Source organism: Ambystoma mexicanum, chromosome 4q (assembly GCF_040938575.1).
Source record: "Ambystoma mexicanum isolate Mex_15411 chromosome 4q, UKY_AmexF1_1, whole genome shotgun sequence".
Classification (NCBI taxonomy): Eukaryota; Metazoa; Chordata; class Amphibia; order Caudata; family Ambystomatidae; genus Ambystoma; species Ambystoma mexicanum.
In genome coordinates this window covers 762,931,010-762,949,046 of record NC_090928.1, presented here as the reverse complement: position 1 = coordinate 762,949,046, position 18,037 = coordinate 762,931,010, and the positions used below count along the sequence as shown (strand labels likewise).

Below are 18,037 nucleotides of genomic sequence, written 5' to 3'. Positions count from 1 at the left end.
CGGATAATGAGCCTGGCGCCAAAGGCGCCAGGACTGACTCCATGTATGTTTTTGATGGAGTTTTAAGGCCCTTGGGGCCAGTATGAAGGGCTTTAGCCCCACTGCTGCCTGATAGCTGTTATACCTGAGGGGGCCAGGGGCCTGGATTGTGACGCTCGCTTCTCCTGCAGCATGGTGCGAAGGTCGCGGCTCATGTAGATCAGGCAGCTGATGTTGGGAAAAGGCTGCTGCCCTCTGCACGAACAGGAGACAAGTGGTCACAGTGTGCCCGTGTATTGACAGCATGTTGTAGGCCACCAGGTTCAGAAGGCTGTCCGTGCGTAGTGCAGCGAGTTCTGGGTGGAGAGTTCTCCCCGGGCCCGACTCCCTCCCAATATGACAGAGCAGTCTAGTCCCAATGAGCCCTCCCCTGGAGCTCAGCGGCAGTCCTTACCGGCCTGGTGTAGCCTCCCCGCCAACGGCAAACCGACGTCGTCAATCCGTCGTCAATCCAGCATCTTTTGGTGCCTTTGCAACTATTGTAATTCACAAGGGTCTGGGTGTGTAGAGAATGTTGTTGGGGACCTCAAGGTCCCACCGCAGCTCGAGGGCAGGGGTCTCAGTTTGCAGTCCAGATAGAGCAGATGTAGCCGTGGGGCTGATTCCATCAATGTGCCTGATCTCAGGTTGCTTCGATGCACGTAATGCCCCAGTTCCTCTGCGCGCCGATGTGTGGTCCACTTGTTATAAGCTTTCAGATGTTGAGGGTTGCCCAAGCCTATTAAGGGAAGGTCTCACTGTAGTGTTACTCTCGGGACCGGCCTCAGTCCCAGCAGGATGCGGTACACGGGTCCCGCTGATCCCCGGGTCCCAGTGCAGCTCGAGGCCTTACCAGGTCGTCGCAGCTTCCTTCCAGCAGCAACCCAGCGGGTGCTCTCCCTTGTTGGACCGGCTGCCCTCACAGCTGCCACGGCTGGTACGCTCTCCAGGGTTCTGAGCTGTGTTGTCTGATGGCCTGGACTTCCAAGCACGGGTTGTGCTGTGTCCCTCAATCCACCACCGGAGGCGGCCTGTGGTGTCCTGTCGGTCAATCCCTTGCATAGTCCTACAGGCTGGTAACAAAATGGCAGTCCACACGGGCTAACCGCTGCGTCGCGCAAGGAGGTTCTCAGTCCCTGATTTCAGCTGGGTATGCACCGTTCTGTTCCCCGTTGGATGCCAATTCATTAAAGGGTAGGATTATTATCGACTGAAAGGCAGAAAACAGGATGATAGGACGATTGCGGCTCCCACAGAGCTACCGACAAACACATCCTTACTCTCGTATTGCGCAACAGCACCCCAGAGGCTGACATTGTTAATGCTGACAAGTTGTGATGGTTCAACATTTCCCATAGCTGTTTAGAGTCTGACTTACTTCAGTCAGATATTCAAGTCACTCAGGCAAAGTAGCTCCTTATATTTACTTACTGTAATTGTAAGATAATAATCAAGTCCCTCTAAGAATACTGTAGAGGGACCTGGGGGCCTATATGCCAACAATATTTTCACAGAACGCTTTAGTTACATAATGAAGGTCATAATTCCAATTTCGGCAGCATTGTCCCACTCAATGGGTTTAAAGTGCGACAATTTTAAATGGGATCTATAAATAACTGCAATTCCTCCTCCTATCTTTGACTGACGATTATTATTTTGAATAGAATAGCCCTCAGGAATTAATTTATGCAGCATAGCACGTGAGGTGTCTCTGAACCAAGTTTCTGTTAGAAATAAAATGTCCAATTTGTGGGTTTCAATTAAAATGTTTACCCAGTTGCATGAACAACTGCCGACCTGATGTTCAGTAATGATGAGTCGGAATTCTATCAAGTCACCTAGCCCAGCAGCAAGCCCTGACTATGCGCTTTGCGCTGACGCGGGCCAGTTACGGCCTGGATCGCGTCGAGGCATGCGTCACTGGTGGAGCTTGAGCACTAGTATAGATGGGATATGAAGTTCCTAGAACTTCGCTTGTCACTCGCACGGCAATACCAAAGAGCGATCCAGGCTGCAGCCACAAACTAGGTATCTGGCAACCACAGACCGACTCACGCCTTGGTGCTAAATTAATATAAACGTTACAGTTTAAAAATGCGTTTTAAAATGCGAATGCAATTTTATAGTGTGCTCAAAAGAAAATATACTCTCTGTAAAAACAATAATTCAATTAAAGTTCTCTATTAAAACAAACAACTAGCAGCATGTGCAGGCCCTTTTACTACTAATGATGCGCCGGAATTCCATCAAGCCACCTAGCCCAGCCGTGACTATCAATATTGGATTGAAGGCCCCCTTGTTCAAAGAGATGTGTGTTGCCCCGTGTGTTCCAGTTAAGTAGGTAGGAGTAACACACCTCCTCTGGGCTAGGAATCAGACCTACCGTGTTGGTTCCCCAAGGCTGGCCGACCAGGACAAGTGGCTTTCATCATCTTTCTTGATATTTTGCTGAATACTCTGATGGCCAGAAATGCGGTCAGTAGGATTAAAGGAATAGTTCGGTCAGAAATTTTTATTGTCTCTACAGGTCGGCCATGTGTTTTTAAGTCGGTCGATCGTAGAAAAATGCCCTAAGGACCTTACCCGAGTTTTCGTCTACTAAACACACGCGAAAACAGGCAGCAGGGCGCTGCCATTTTGTGATAATCTTATCACTTGCCCCATCGCCCTGGGTGACCTGCTTTTGCGGCACTAAATCATATCCCCTGCCCCTAAGCCTGTCATCAGCAGACGCATACTGCCCATTTCCCAACGCCAAACCACGTCTTGTGTCAACAATCGCTGCGCTTCAGCTAATGACGTGTCGCCATGGAAATGGTAGGACACCTCTTTACTCAATAAGTATAAACAGACCGTTTGACAACACACAGCAGCAGATTTTCGATTCCATTCTTCTCTGTGTGTTACTTTAAGTATTCTGTGACTCGTTTCTGTGCTCTGCTCAGCTAACTTTGCCGCTTGTAGCCCGTGTGAACAGATACCTGTACCATCGCTATAAATTATTTTAGTTTGTTTACCACACAATGGCTACAATAATGCCCTACATGTACGAGCCCGAGTATACCGAGGAGGAACTACTGGAAAGGGAAACATGTAAAAACGATGGGGCTTCGGACGGCAGTTGGCAGGACGAATCAACGGATGTAGACCCTGGACCTAGTTGCATGGACGGTGTTTCCACATGGTGTACATGCAATCGGTGCAAGCTAATGCCAACTGAGGATGAGAACTGCTACTGCTGTGAAAACTGGATGCGTGGCCTACATTTCGGAAGGCGAGCCATGGCCGCAATGAATCACCGAGCTGCCAGACTTCAGGGCAGCCTGCCTCACACGGTCTGTGTTGAGGATAATGATGGTGCTTATGCACGAACTTCTCGCAACTGTTCATCCTCGTAATCCGAGTAACGAGTAAGTATACTCTGGTTGTGATGCCACTACTATTTCATGGTCGTCTCCTATATTCAAAATTACATCTACATATCATTGTAACGCATGGAAGTCGTTCAATAGTGTGCATTGTCCGAGTAGAATGCCATTAGTTACAAGAATTGTCATTGACAACAAAGGTTTAATAAAATTATCTTGGTCATTTAAAAACAGTTTGTATCATTCTTTTTCACAGGTGGTACAGGCTGGTGGCCTATCGTTCCTTTACATGGTGGCTTCATGGGAGGCTTGGACACCGCGTTCGAAGAGTAATACCCGCATGTGTCGTTGGTGCCATAAGACAAACTTTCCCCAGTGACAGCGGTCAGTACAGGGGATTTTCCCTCGCTGTGCTGCAACCTGACCTGTACAATGTGTAAAGTTTAGTATTTTTGTGCCATCAAAATCAGAAACAAAATAAAACACAACATATATTTTAACAACGGTTGTTTCGATTTTTTAAATGAATCAAGTGTGTCTCCATTCAAGAGTCTTCCTGTGCCTTGTCTGCACGCCCACCGGCCCATCCACCCCCCTCCCCCTATCAAAGGCAGTTCACACCAGGGGATGAGCGCTGCCAAGGTGTGCTGTCAGGGGCGATATCGGCCAAGGTGCCAAACAGCATGTACACTTTAAAAGGTATCCCATGCCCAGGTGCCATTGCTCACATGGCCTCCTCAGACCCAGTGTCTCCAGGCAGGCCTCCCCTGAAGCAGGCCGCACCCCTGCAATCCACATAAGTGTGTCTCCATTCAGCAGTGTTCCGGTGCCTCGTCTGCACGCCCCCGGCCCATCCATCCCATCCCCCTCTATCAAAGGCAGTTCGCGCCAGTGGATGTGCGCTGCCAAGGTGTTCTGTCAGGGGTGCAAACGGCCAAGGTGCCAAACAGCATGTACACTTCAAAAGGTATCCCACGCCCAGGGGCCATTGCTCACATGGCCTCCTCAGACCCTGTGTCTCCAGGCAGGCCTCCCCTGAAGCAGGCCGCGCCCCTGCAATCCACATAAGTGTGTCTCCATTCAGCAGTGTTCCCGTGCCCTGTCTGCACGCCCCCGGCCCATCCATCCCACCCCCCTCTATCAAAGGCAGTTCGCGCCAGTGGATGTGCGCTGCCATGGGGTGCAAACGGCCAAGGTGCCAAACAGCATGTACACTTCAAAAGGCATCCCACGCCCAGGGGCCATTGCTCACATGGCCTCCTCAGACCCAGTGTCTCCGGCCAGGATCCCCCCTCACGCTGAACCCCCCCCCTGCAAACCACATAATACCATGACATATACACGTCATTCATTCACAAACACACCCCTGTTTCTAATACTTTATAAACCACTTGATATGTCTCATGAGAACATATTTGTGCTTTGTAAGTCAACTCCTGAACGTGCTACCTGAGAACCACTGAGATCGATGCCAATCTGCTCGTCGTCGTGCTATCTGTGAACTTCTGTGACTGCTTCGAGCAAACTCATCAGTGTGCTACCTGTGGCCATCTACCTGTTCTCCTGCCACAAACTGCTCGGCTTTCTGAATCTAACTGTTTGTTGGTCAAGGTAAGGCCATGTATCACAGTCACATTTCGTTCATTTTTAAATTTCTATCTATTTGCGAGTAGAGTACTCAATAGTGCTATGTTCATTGGTCTCATTGTTATTGACTTGAGTTTCAATTGTTATGCTATCAATAGATCTATTTATTTTCATCTGTGTCAATTGTCATCGAATTGCATCCGTCGCGGGTCCTGTCTATAATATAAGCAGGTTTCCTTTTCATGCAAGACAGTACATCCAAGGGACGAGTCACATGTTCAGAGTTTAGTCACATCATTTATTAATTTGTGAAAGTTATGCAAATACTAAGCCGCACATGATGAACTGGTATAGTTCCGGCGACCAAAACAAACTTTGCATTGAACATTGTATGGTTCATTTACTTTTTTATCACATTTTTATTCATCAAGAATTCATAATAATGTTGATATTTACTTTTCAGAATTTTCAACAATGCCTGCCTGTTCGATTAGCAGTTGCCCTTCAAAGACCCATGATAAATCTGAAGGCACTACAATGCATGTAGTCCCTAAGACTGTAGATCGGATAAGAGAATGGGTCCGATATTGCGGATATGCACCGTCAGAGCTTGAAAGTAGAGTCCAAAAAGTCTTTGAGGACAAGAGGGGTGATCGATACTGCATCTGCAGCCGGCACTTTCCCTCGAACATGTACGCCACATCCTGGGTAACAAAGAAGAATAAACGGCGAACGACACGAAAATTGCTCACAAACGCTATTCCCACTCTATTCGTCCACATTCCGCCACTGGTGAGTCAAGTGTCCGGATTTAGCTTTAGGCCTTGCGGTAATGTGTAGGTACCCGAATGGATTAATTGATATTTTAGGTGTTGTGTCCCTTGTAATACTTTTGATATTGATATGAGTGTATAGCTTTTTGAATAATGACATTTAGCAATACATTATTTTTCGATTTTATAACCCTCAAAGGAAATCTATTTATGGGCACAGGGAACTGTGCTATATTGCGCATTTTCAATAGCATTATTCTCAAGTATTCTTTCGCCTTACATGGCTATTTTTAATATTGGCATTTCACTATCAAACAATAATTTACCTTTACAACTTCTTGACTATCCACTGAATATGAAGCAACAAGATTCTCCATCCGTGTCGTGCCTGCAGTTATCAACCACTTCTAGCGCGTCACAGGTAATCTTACTTAGCTATTACGCTACAGACTTGTTTTATGCATGTCAAGTAATAGTTTTTATGTATCGTGTAATTATTTTACCGAATGTTTGGTTAGTGCTTTCCAATTGATATACACCTTAGTTGTCGTCCCCTAGTGTTTGTTTTCAGTTATAATTATTGTTATCCATACTAATGCAAGTACTGTCTTTCAGGGAGATGCTGAAGCGTCCACCACAATAATGTAAGAGACGATAAGGCTGAAAATTCTGAAACTAGACCGAGTTTCATGTTAGTTCAGTATCTGAAAAATCGTTGGCACAAACATAGTGGGATTTACAGACTGCATTGCGCCGAGACAATGAAAATGGCAAATATAATGTAAGTAACTCTTTAGACGATTTTATACCGGAATATAATACCAATAGCGTACCGTTAAAGCCAGGTTAAGTTGTACTTGTTTGTTCTGTGTGGCATATTACAATGAAGAGCAAGTAAAACATTTGTGGGATCGTCTTTCTACCGGGCACATGGGCATGTATGTTGTCCCCATTCGACACGCATGTAGACAAACAGTCGTTTCTCAGTGGTTCAACGCTAATAAATCATTACATTGTGTGTTAACCTTGATTTCTTTCGTCAGTTTTCGCATTGCTTTTAGAGCCGAACATACTCCATTGCACTATCCTTGCAAGCAAATAGTTTCACCTCGGCCCTAATAAATAAAATGAATAATAGTAATAACGATCGGCTGGTGAGACTAATTTCAATTTTTATGTTTTCAAAACAGGTACATCCTACCGTACTGCGACTGTCATCTATTCCAGACCCCGGCCGACGGTTTCTTCATTCGCCAGCTGCAGCTTCTTGTAAACAACTGCACTACCTTGACTATTTTATGGGATGATCGCCAAGGGCCCATATGCCCTTACACAGAACTAGCAGGTAGAAGCAACATATCAACCTTTACAGTGGCCCAGTGCCTAGTTGATGGAACAGCCTTGCAATTCACCGTGCGACCAAAGTGCTTCTTTTAATGAAAACCAACACCCTGTGTACCATAAAGGAACAGCGCGGGACTCACAATAAACTTTATGGGATTTGCGGATCGAGAGCAAAGAAAAAAATTCCATTCCGATTTAATATGCCAATTGCTGAATATTCTCTAAACATTTAGAGGCTGATTCATGGAATAATTAGCACGGCGCAAGTGGCCAAAAACGTGTGATTCGCAGTGGAATAGCGAAAATCGCAGTGCAAGTGCGAAAATCGCACGAAAAGCAGCGCACATCGATTCATGGAAGGCCGTGCGCGAGAAAACCATCGGATGTGCGCTAAAAAAGTGCACAGAGCACGTTGGCGCACAGGCCATCTAACGGCGTGCGCCAGGTCACAGCGAAAATCGCACAGGCCACAGCGAAAATCGCACATAGCGCGGCGCACACAACAAAAGTAGGCGGAACACGGGGCGTAACACTCGGAATGGGGAACAACTTGCCAAAATGTGGGCGTCACGGGGGAAGTACAGGGTGCAAGTGCGCGGAACGCCCACACGCTCGCCTACAACACGTATTCATGGAATCGAATAGGGCAAAAAAGCGCACGGTCAAACCAGCGCACAGGCACAAACACGACCGCCACAAGAAAGCAGGCGGTAGCGTCTCTGCGCCTGTAATAAATGTGCGCCAAAAGGTGCGCCAACAAATAGCACCTACATACAGCTATGATGAATGTCCTATACTGTGGCCCTCCAGGACAAATGACGTGCAAAGGGGTACCCACAAACACAGACACCCGCTGACTGAAAAATAACGTGTGCGTGCATTCCGGGGTGCGCGGGAAGTTTCACACGCGATTTGGCAGGGTACGTGGATTTCAGGGGTGCGCGGGAAGTTCCACACGTGATTTGGCCGGGTACGTGGATCTCAGGGGTGTGTGGGAAGGTTCACACGCGATTTGGCAGGGTACGTGGATTTCAGGGGTGCGCGGGAAGTTCCACACGCGATTTGGCCAGGTACGTGCGCGGGAATTTCCACACGCGATTTGGCTGGGTACGTGGATCTCAGGGGTGCGCGGGAAGTTTCACACGCGATCTGGCAGGGTACATGGATTTCAGGGGTGCGCGGGAAGTTCCACATGCGATTTGACAGGGTACGTGCGCAGGAATTTCCACACGCGATTTGGCTGGGTACGTGTATTTCAGGGGTACGCGGGAAATTCTACACGCGATTTGGCTAGGTGCTGCCAGGTATTCCCTGTACACCCTCCACGGCCCCTGCAGGCAGCCGACACCACAGGGGACTACCCTGCACACCTGCTCATGTCACCCAGCACCCCCAGCCCCCAGCACTATGGGGCACCCTCCACCAGGCCCCCACTCATGTCCCCTATCACCCCCACCCCCCAGCAGTGCAGGGGCAGCCTCCACCAGGCCCCCACTCATGTCTCCCACCCACCCCACCCCCCAGCCACCATGGGCAGCCCCCACCAGGCTCCCACCCATGTCTACCACCACCCCCACCCCCCAGCAGTGCAGGGGCACACTCCACCAGGCCCCCACTCATGTCTCCCACCCACCCCACCCCCCAGCCACCATGGGCAGCCTCCACCAGGCTCCCACCCATGTCTACCACCACCCTCACCCCCCAGCAGTGCAGGGGCAGCCTCCACCAGGCCCCCACTCATGTCCCCTATCACCCCCACCCCCAGCAGTGCAGGGGCAGCCTCCACCAGGCCCCCACTCATGTCCCTTATCACCCCCACCCCCAGCAGTGCAGGGGCAGCCTCCAACAGGCCCCCACTCATGTCTCCCACCACCCCCACCCCCCAGCCACCATGGGCAGCCCCCACCAGGCTCCCACCCATGTCTACCACCACCCCCACCGCCCAGCAGTGCAGGGGCAGCCTCCACCAGGCCCCCACTCATGTCTCCCACCACCCCCACCCCCCAGCAGTGCAGGGGCAGCACCACCAGGCCCCCACTCATGTCCCCTATCACCCCCACCCCCCAGCAGTGCAGTGGCAGCCTCCACCAGGCCCCCACTCATGTCCCCTATCACCCCCACCCCCAGCAGTGCAGGGGCAGCCCCCACCAGGCTCCAACCCATGTCTACCACCACCCCCACCCCCCAGCACTGTGGGGCACCCTCCACCAGGCCCCCACTCATGTCCCCTATCACCCCCACCCCCCCAGCAGTGCAGGGGCAGCCTCCACCAGGCCCCCACTCATGTCTCCCACCCACCCCACCCCCCAGCCACCATGGGCAGCCCCCACCAGGCTCCCACCCATGTCTACCACCACCCCCACCCCCCAGCAGTGCAGGGGCACCCTCCACCAGGCCCCCACTCATGTCTCCCACCCACCCCACCCCCGAGCCACCATGGGCAGCCCCCACCAGGCTCCCACCCATGTCTACCACCACCCCCACCCCCCAGCAGTGCAGGGGCACCCTCCACCAGGCCCCGACTCATGTCTCCCACCCACCCCACCCCCCAGCCACCATGGGCAGCCCCCACCAGGCTCCCACCCATGTCTACCACCACCCCCACCCCCCAGCAGTGCAGGGGCACCCTCCACCAGGCCCCCACTCATGTCTCCCACCCACCCCACCCCCCAGCCACCATGGGCAGCCCCCACCAGGCTCCCACCCATGTCTACCACCACCCCACCCCCCAGCAGTGCAGGGGCACCCTCCACCAGGCCCCCACTCATGTCCCCTATCACCCCCACCCCCAGCAGTGCAGGGGCAGCCTCCACCAGGCACCCACTCATGTCTCCCACCACCCCCACCCCCCAGCCACCATGGGCAGCCCCCACCAGGCTCCCACCCATGTCTACCACCACCCCCACCCCCCCAGGACTGTGGGGCAGCCTCCACCAGGCCCCCACTCATGTCTCCCACCACCCCCACCCCCCAGCCACCAGGGGCAGCCTCCACCAGGCCCCCACTCATGTCTCCCACCACCCCCACCCCCCGCAGTGCAGGGGCAGCACCACCAGGCCCCCACTCATGTCCCCTATCACCCCCACCCCCCAGCAGTGCAGGGGCAGCCTCCACCAGGCCCCCACTCATGTCCCCTATCACCCCCACCCCCAGCAGTGCAGGGGCAGCCCCCACCAGGCTCCCACCCATGTCTACCACCACCCCCACCCCCCAGCACTGTGGGGCACCCTCCACCAGGCCCCCACTCATGTCCCCTATCACCCCCACCCCCCAGCAGTGCAGGGGCAGCCTCCACCAGGCCCCCACGCATGTCTCCCACCCACCCCACCCCCCAGCCACCATGGGCAGCCCCCACCAGGCTCCGACCCATGTCTACCACCACCCCCACCCCCCAGCAGTGCAGGGGCACCCTCCACCAGGCCCCCACTCATGTCTCCCACCCACCCCACCCCCCAGCCACCATGGGCAGCCCCCACCAGGCTCCCACCCATGTCTACCACCACCCCCACCCCCCAGCAGTGCAGGGGCACCCTCCACCAGGCCCCCACTCATGTCCCCTATCACCCCCACCCCCAGCAGTGCAGGGGCAGCCTCCACCAGGCCCCCACTCATGTCCCCTATCACCCCCACCCCCAGCCACCATGGGCAGCCCCCACCAGGCTCCCACCCATGTCTACCACCACCCCCACCCCCCAGCACTGTGGGGCAGCCTCCACCAGGCCCCCACTCATGTCTCCCACCACCCCCACCCCCCAGCCACCAGGGGCAGCCTCCACCAGGCCCCCACTCATGTCTCCCACCACCCCCACCCCCCAGCCACCAGGGGCAGCCTCCACCAGGCCCCCACTCATGTCTCCCACCACCCCCACCCCCCAGCCACCGGGGGCACCCTCCACCAGGCCCCCACTCATGTCCCCTATCACCCCCACCCCCAGCAGTGCAGGGGCAGCCTCCACCAGGCCCCCACTCATGTCCCCTATCACCCCCACCCCCAGCAGTGCAGGGGCAGCCTCCACCAGGCTCCCACCCATGTCTACCACCACCCCCACCCCCCAGTAGTGCAGGGGCAGCCTCCACCAGGCCCCCACTCATGTCTCCCACCACCCCCAACCCCCAGCAGTGCAGGGGCAGCACCACCAGACCCCCACTCATGTCTCCCACCACCCCCACCCCCCCGCAGTGCAGGGGCAGCACCACCAGGCCCCCACTCATGTCCCCTATCACCCCCACCCCCCAGCAGTGCAGGGGCAGCCTCCACCAGGCCCCCACTCATGTCCCCTATCACCCCCACCCCCCAGCAGTGCAGGGGCAGCCTCCACCAGGCCCCCACTCATGTCCCCTATCACCCCCACCCCCCAGCAGTGCAGGGGCAGCCTCCACCAGGCCCCCACTCATGTCTCCCACCCACCACCCCCCAGCCACCATGGGCAGCCCCCACCAGGCTCCCAGCCATGTCTACCACCACCCCCACCCCCCAGCAGTGCAGGGGCACCCTCCACCAGGCCCCCACTCATGTCTCCCACCCACCCCACCCGCAGCCACCATGGGCAGCCCCCACCAGGCTCCCACCCATGTCTACCACCACCCCACCGCCCAGCAGTGCAGGGGCACCCGCCACCAGGCCCTCACTCATGTCCCCTATCACCCCCACCCCCAGCAGTGCAGAGGCAGCCTCCACCAGGCCCCCACTCATGTCCCATATCACCCCCAGCCACCATGGGCAGCCCCCACCAGGCTCCCACCCATGTCTACCACCACCCCCACCCGCCAGCACTGTGGGGCAGCCTCCACCAGGCCCCCATCATGTCTCCCACCACCCCCACCCCCCAGCCACCAGGGGCAGCCTCCACCAGGCCCCCACTCATGTCTCCCAACACCCCCACCCCCCAGCCACCGGGGGCACCCTCCACCAGGCCCCCACTCATGTCCCCTATCACCCCCACCCCCAGCAGTGCAGGGGCAGCCTCCACCAGGCCCCCACTCATGTCCCCTATCACCCCCACCCCCAGCAGTGCAGGGGCAGCCTCCACCAGGCTCCCACCCATGTCTACCACCACTCCCACCCCCAGCAGTGCAGGGGCAGCCTCCACCAGGCCCCCACTCATGTCTCCCACCACCCCCACCCCCCAGCCACCATGGGCAGCCCCCACCAGGCTCCCACCCATGTCTACCACCACCCCCACCCCCCAGCCACCATGGGCAGCCCCCACCAGGCTCCCACCCATGTCTACCACCACCCCCACCCCCCAGCAGTGCAGGGGCACCCTCCACCAGGCCCCCACTCATGTCCCCTATCACCCCCACCCCCAGCAGTGCAGGGGCAGCCTCCACCAGGCCCCCACTCATGTCCCCCTGCACCCAGGTCCTCACAATCCCCAATCATGTGCGTTATGGTCAGCCTCCACAGCCAAAAGGCCCTACCAAGTAACCCATTCACCCACATGGAAATGGAAATTACATGTTACACCCCCAATGTTCATAAAGCAAATGAACCCATGTCCGTCACACACAATGGTTGCAATTGAATGGGAAAACACCCAACATGACATGCATGAAACCAATGAGATGATACCACACAGTGAAGTATGAAAACAAAATTGTATTAAAAAAAATAGAATGCAAATGAAATGAAACAAACTACAATGGCAATAAAAAAAGATAAGCTGCATGTCCATCAAAAAAATACAAAACTACAAATCTAAATTCAAAAAAATGTTGTCCAAAGTCACATTAAAAATAAAATCAATCCGAGAGAGAAAAATAAATGCAAAGACCATTGCTCCATGGTGAATAAATAAAAACAAAAAAAATAAAACAATCCAATGAAGAACTATGTACAAAACATCCAAGGGTCCATGAGCCCAACTGAAAAAAGGAAACCTACAAAAAACCCTAACTAAAATGCAACTATATACAAAAAGTGGAGCAGTGTCTGTCGACTCCAATCATAAGAAGAAACAAAGGAAACCTAAAACTAAAGAACTATATACAAAGGCGGCGGGCAAGTCCAGCGGCTCACTCCGTGGTGTTCCGGGCCAGGGCATCATCAAACTCCTCTTCGATGTCCCGGAGGCGGTCCTGTTCCATGGCCCCGAGGGTCCGCAATGACGACGCCATCTGCTCCTCAAACCCCCTGCGGATTGCCTCGAGGCACTCGGCCCGCCTCAGGGCCCTCGGCATGGAGTTCTCCGCCCTGACCATCGTGAGCCACGCCTCTTCCACCCGCCGCCGCTCCGCACCTATCTGCTGGCCCAACCGCAGCCACACGGAAGACACTTCCCGTCCTGGGTCCTCCTGCCCTCCGGCCGATGCCTGCCCCTCATGTTGATGGCCATGATGCCTCCCACGTTGACTCGGCTGCTGCCTCTGACGCAACCGCCTCTGCCAGCACGACGGCATCCAGGCTGATGGAATCCACTGACGCCGTCGTGCACGTGCCCTGCCTGATGATGCCGGCACATCCTCCATCTGCTGGGGTACAGTTGCTGTGGTGTCCACCCCTGCTGGACCTCCAACTCCCGACTGTGGCAGGGATGGGATCCCCACCGAGCTGGCTGCATTGGTCAGGGCAGGTCCACAGGGGGCCCTGGTGGCATCTGGGCCGGAAGACGGCAAGGGGAACGACCGGCGTATAGCCTCCACAGAGGAGGAGAGGGCCGCCAGATTGGCCGACACATGCAGGAAACCCCCGAACATGGAAGATCCCAATTGGGCCACGTCGGCACGGTGCTCTTCGTGATGACGTGCGTGCTCCTCCCGGGAAGCACGCACGTCATCACGAATTGCACCCACGCGCATCGTGACCCCAATCAGGACCTTCTCCATACGGCCACGGGTCCCCTCGTCCACAGGTGGAGGGGAGTCAGTTGACATGGACATCCCCTCTACCTGCGGACGGGCCTGGGACGGGGCATCCCTGCTGGTGCATGCTGGTGCACTCACAGGGTCAGGGACAGCGACATGCACAGGCCCCTCCACGGTGACCTGTGCTGCCTCCTGCCCCTGCCCCTGGACTGCACCACTTGCACCAGCAGGGATGCCCCCACCAGGCCCCATGTGTGCCTCAGTGGCGGCCTCCTCCTCCTCTGTGGAAACCACCAACCTGGATGGCTCCTCACCGTCTTCCGCCGTAGCAGGCCCCTGTGGGGGCTCACCCACCCCTTCTGCTGCAGCTGTGGGGGCATCCCCGCCGCCTTGCTCCACAGCGCCGTCTCCGCCCTCTTCTTCACTAGCCGCTGCATAGAGGGAGACATAGAACACAGGCATCAGGGTACTGTACAATGGTCCCCTAGACAGGAAGCAATAGCAGATGAGTACCACTGTCAAAGAACACTTCCATCATGCCCCTCCACAACACATGGGTCAGTCCAGGCAAAACACACACAGTAACAGGCATGGTGCATGCCATTGACATTTCCATACATGTCCAATGGACTCTTGAAACATACAATGATATGGAACTCACATGCATCATGGGTCATGCCTATCACATGCACACACTTCACCTCAGTCACATCCATCTGGCCTCATACACCCCAAACACAGCGGATACAAGGATAACTAGGCTGCATCAGTGAATCTGTGCATTGTCACAGACATGTGTCATGCATCCATGGCATTCACAAGTCACAGACACGCAGGTCAGGCACACAGACATGGCTACCATATATGTACCTGGCATCAGCACCCATCCCTCACCCCCACCCATGTCCAGGAACAGAGACTGGCATGCTCTCATGTGTAAAATCTGCATAGGGCTCCCCATGTCGCATTTAAACACATGCAACGACCATGTGGTTCACACATCACTGGTCGCACATGCATTACCATGATGTCCCTGCACACATACATGCGTACATGGCCTATGTCACACATACAGGCAAGTATCAGACAACCAGCACACCGCAACATGCCCTGTCTCACACAGCAATGCTTGGCCACTTACCGCTCAACTCCAGACGGGTCTCCCTCTCAAGGATCTGGGCGTGGAGCGCTGGGCGTACGCGTTCCAGGACCCTCATCTGGATGGAACTCATGTGGCCCCGGCCCCCCTCCACGAGGCGCCGGGCCTTCACGAGGGTCCTGGACCTCAAGTCCTCCCAGAGCTTCTTGATCTTCTGGACGTCGCGGGTTGCCACCCCCTCCGCGTTGATGGCAACCACACAGTCGGCCCAGATCCTCTCCCGTCCTTCCTTGCTGTCGCGGGACGATGCAAAGAGGGCATCATACTGCCCCAGGACATGCTCCACCAGGACACCAACTTCGGTGGCAGTGAAGCTGGTGCCCCTCTGCCCCTCTGGCCTGGGGTTGCCACTGGTGCCAGATGTCAAAGTGCCCGACATGGCAACCCCAGAGGCAGGAGTGGGTATGCAACTGGGTCCTGGGGCTGGGCTGTGGAGCGATGTTATCCCATTTGGGAGTCTTCTGTTCCAGCAGGGGTGGACACAGCAACTGGACCCCTGCAGATGGCTGATGTGCAGGCACCAAATGGCAGGGCACGGTGGCAGCAGGCATGCAGGCAGGCAGCAGCAGATGGCACGTGGGAGGTTGCTCGGGGCACTGGGGGGCAGTAATTCAGCCTTCTGGGCAGGAGCGTGGTCTTCCGTGTGTTTTCGTGTGGCCAGCTTGATACGGAGTGATTTGGCACGTGAAAATCCTGCACGTCAGCGTGAAATTCGAGGAAAGGGCCTTAGCGCGTAAGCGCGTCAGCACGCATACGCGATTCTATTGGACCAAAGGCCCTCAGCGCGTAAGCCCGTCTGTGACGTGACCCGCACGGGTGTTTCCCTCATAGCACGTGATGACGGAGCACACGTGGAAAGACTGCACGTCAGAGTGTCATCGCGTGTAATTGGAAAAAAGTGCGCGTACACGCGATTGGCCTATGTACGTGTATTTCAGGGGTGCGCGGGCACTTACACACGCGAGTACATCAGCGCACGTGTATTCGGGGGTGCGCGGGAATTTCCACACGCTCGCCTACAACACGCGCAAAGAAACACGTACGCCAGTAGGAAGCAGGCATACGTCGACCCGCGACGCATAAATTTGCGCGCAAAAAACTAACAAGCTCAGACGCCAGGATGAATATACCGTTCCTAGCAGCAGTGGCCGTGGGCTACCAAAGGAGGAGGAGGAGGATAGTCAGGCCCAGAATTTTCACACCCAGAACCAGCCTTTTTGGGATGCCTGATGACCAGGTGTATGGGAGGTACAGGTTTCCACCACACATAATACTGGACCTGGTGAGTGAGTGGGAGGATGACCTCACATCACCCACCCTGTGCTCCCAAGCACTCAGTCCCCTGGAGAAGGTCCTCAATGTACTGCACTTCTTAGCCACTGGATCATTTCAGCGGACAAGTGCCATAGTGGGTGGGGTGTCACAGGCCACGCAGTCACGCTGCCTACACCAGGTCTTGAACATCATCACTGCACGCCCATCAGTCCGCAGGCCCATATACCTGCCCAGAACACCTGCAGAAAGGCATGCTGCCGCCCTGGATTTTTACGGTGTGGCACGATTCCCCAAAGTGCTAGGTGCCATCGACTGCACCCATGTGGCTCTACGTCCCCCCAGGGCATCTGAGCACATCTATAGGAACCGCAAGCACTGGCATTCCATCAACGTGCAGGTAGTATGTAATGCCAAGGGAATCATCACCTCAGTATATGCCAACTATCCCGGGTCCACCCACGACAGCTTCATTTACCGAATGTCCACCCTAAGCCGGGACCTAGAAGCTGGGCGGCATGGCGATACATGGCTGCTTGGTGAGTATGAATGCCACTGCACATGCATGCATGTCAGATACTGAGCAAGGTCACAACCCCACCAATGATACCCATCACCACCTCCACAGGGGACAGTGCCTACCCTCTCAGCCCCCACATGATGACGCCAATTCGGAACCCCACCACGCCACTCGAGGTAAAATATAACACAGCCCACATTACAACCCGGGGCATAGTGGAGCGCACATTCGGAGTGCTTAAGTCACGCTTTCGCTCCCTTGACCGTTCTGGCAGGCAGCTGTTATACGCTCTCCCAGTAGTGTGCAGGATCATAGTGGCAGCATGTGTCCTGCACAACGTTGCAACACGCCGGGGCCTGGCCGTGGACATGGTGGTGCCCCCACATCCCCAACCACATGCCCGCCCGCTGCGCATGGGAGGGGAAAGGACACGGGGCGAGGCAGCCCGTACACAGCTAGTGGCTAATTACTTCACATAGAAATCACACCCCTGTGGAGTGCACACTGCCCTGGCACATACCATCTGACAATCAATGATGACTCAACCTGACAATGATCCTGAATGTCTGGAGAATCAACCGTCAAAACCATATCAGCCTGAGATTGTTCACCTGGATGTGTTACAATGTGTGCATCCCTACCTACACAGACAGCACCAATGCAGTTTCGTGAAAAAACACATTCATGCAGCTAAAATGAATACCCACTTGCAAAATGCAACATGAGGACAGTGCCATGTCACCCAACCCATCCCCAGCACCGCCACACGACACACCATGCCATGTCATGCTATGTGCGGGTAAACAAAGTAATCCCCACAACATGACACAAGTGTCACAAAGTACAGTGTCCCTACTTGAAACTCGCGACACCTGAAATGCTCACAGTAATGCAGGACCAACAACACACTTGAGCAGGTATTTAGCAATAACACTTATCAGCTACTGACCCTCAAAACTACCATTAACATGACATTACGAATGTAAGAAATAGGTAGTCTCACCACCTGGAAATGCCTGCACTCCCACCACTTCCAACTGTACAGTGTTGCCGCCATGTAGAGTTGTAGGTGCACTGCTGCCAACATGGACTCCATCTACAAAGTAGAGGGCCTTGTGTAGACATGAGGAAAGGACCTGCAAATTAGGAGGTAGACATGGATGATGAGTTACACATCAATGCAACATGCAGT

General features: G+C 54.9%; 1 protein-coding gene across 1 annotated transcript in view; it reads right to left on the bottom strand.

The window, feature by feature from the left end:
- Positions 1-18,037, bottom strand: part of LOC138467288 (uncharacterized) — a 5,113,521-nt gene that overhangs the window by 1,199,534 nt on the left and 3,895,950 nt on the right. The window lies entirely within an intron of this gene.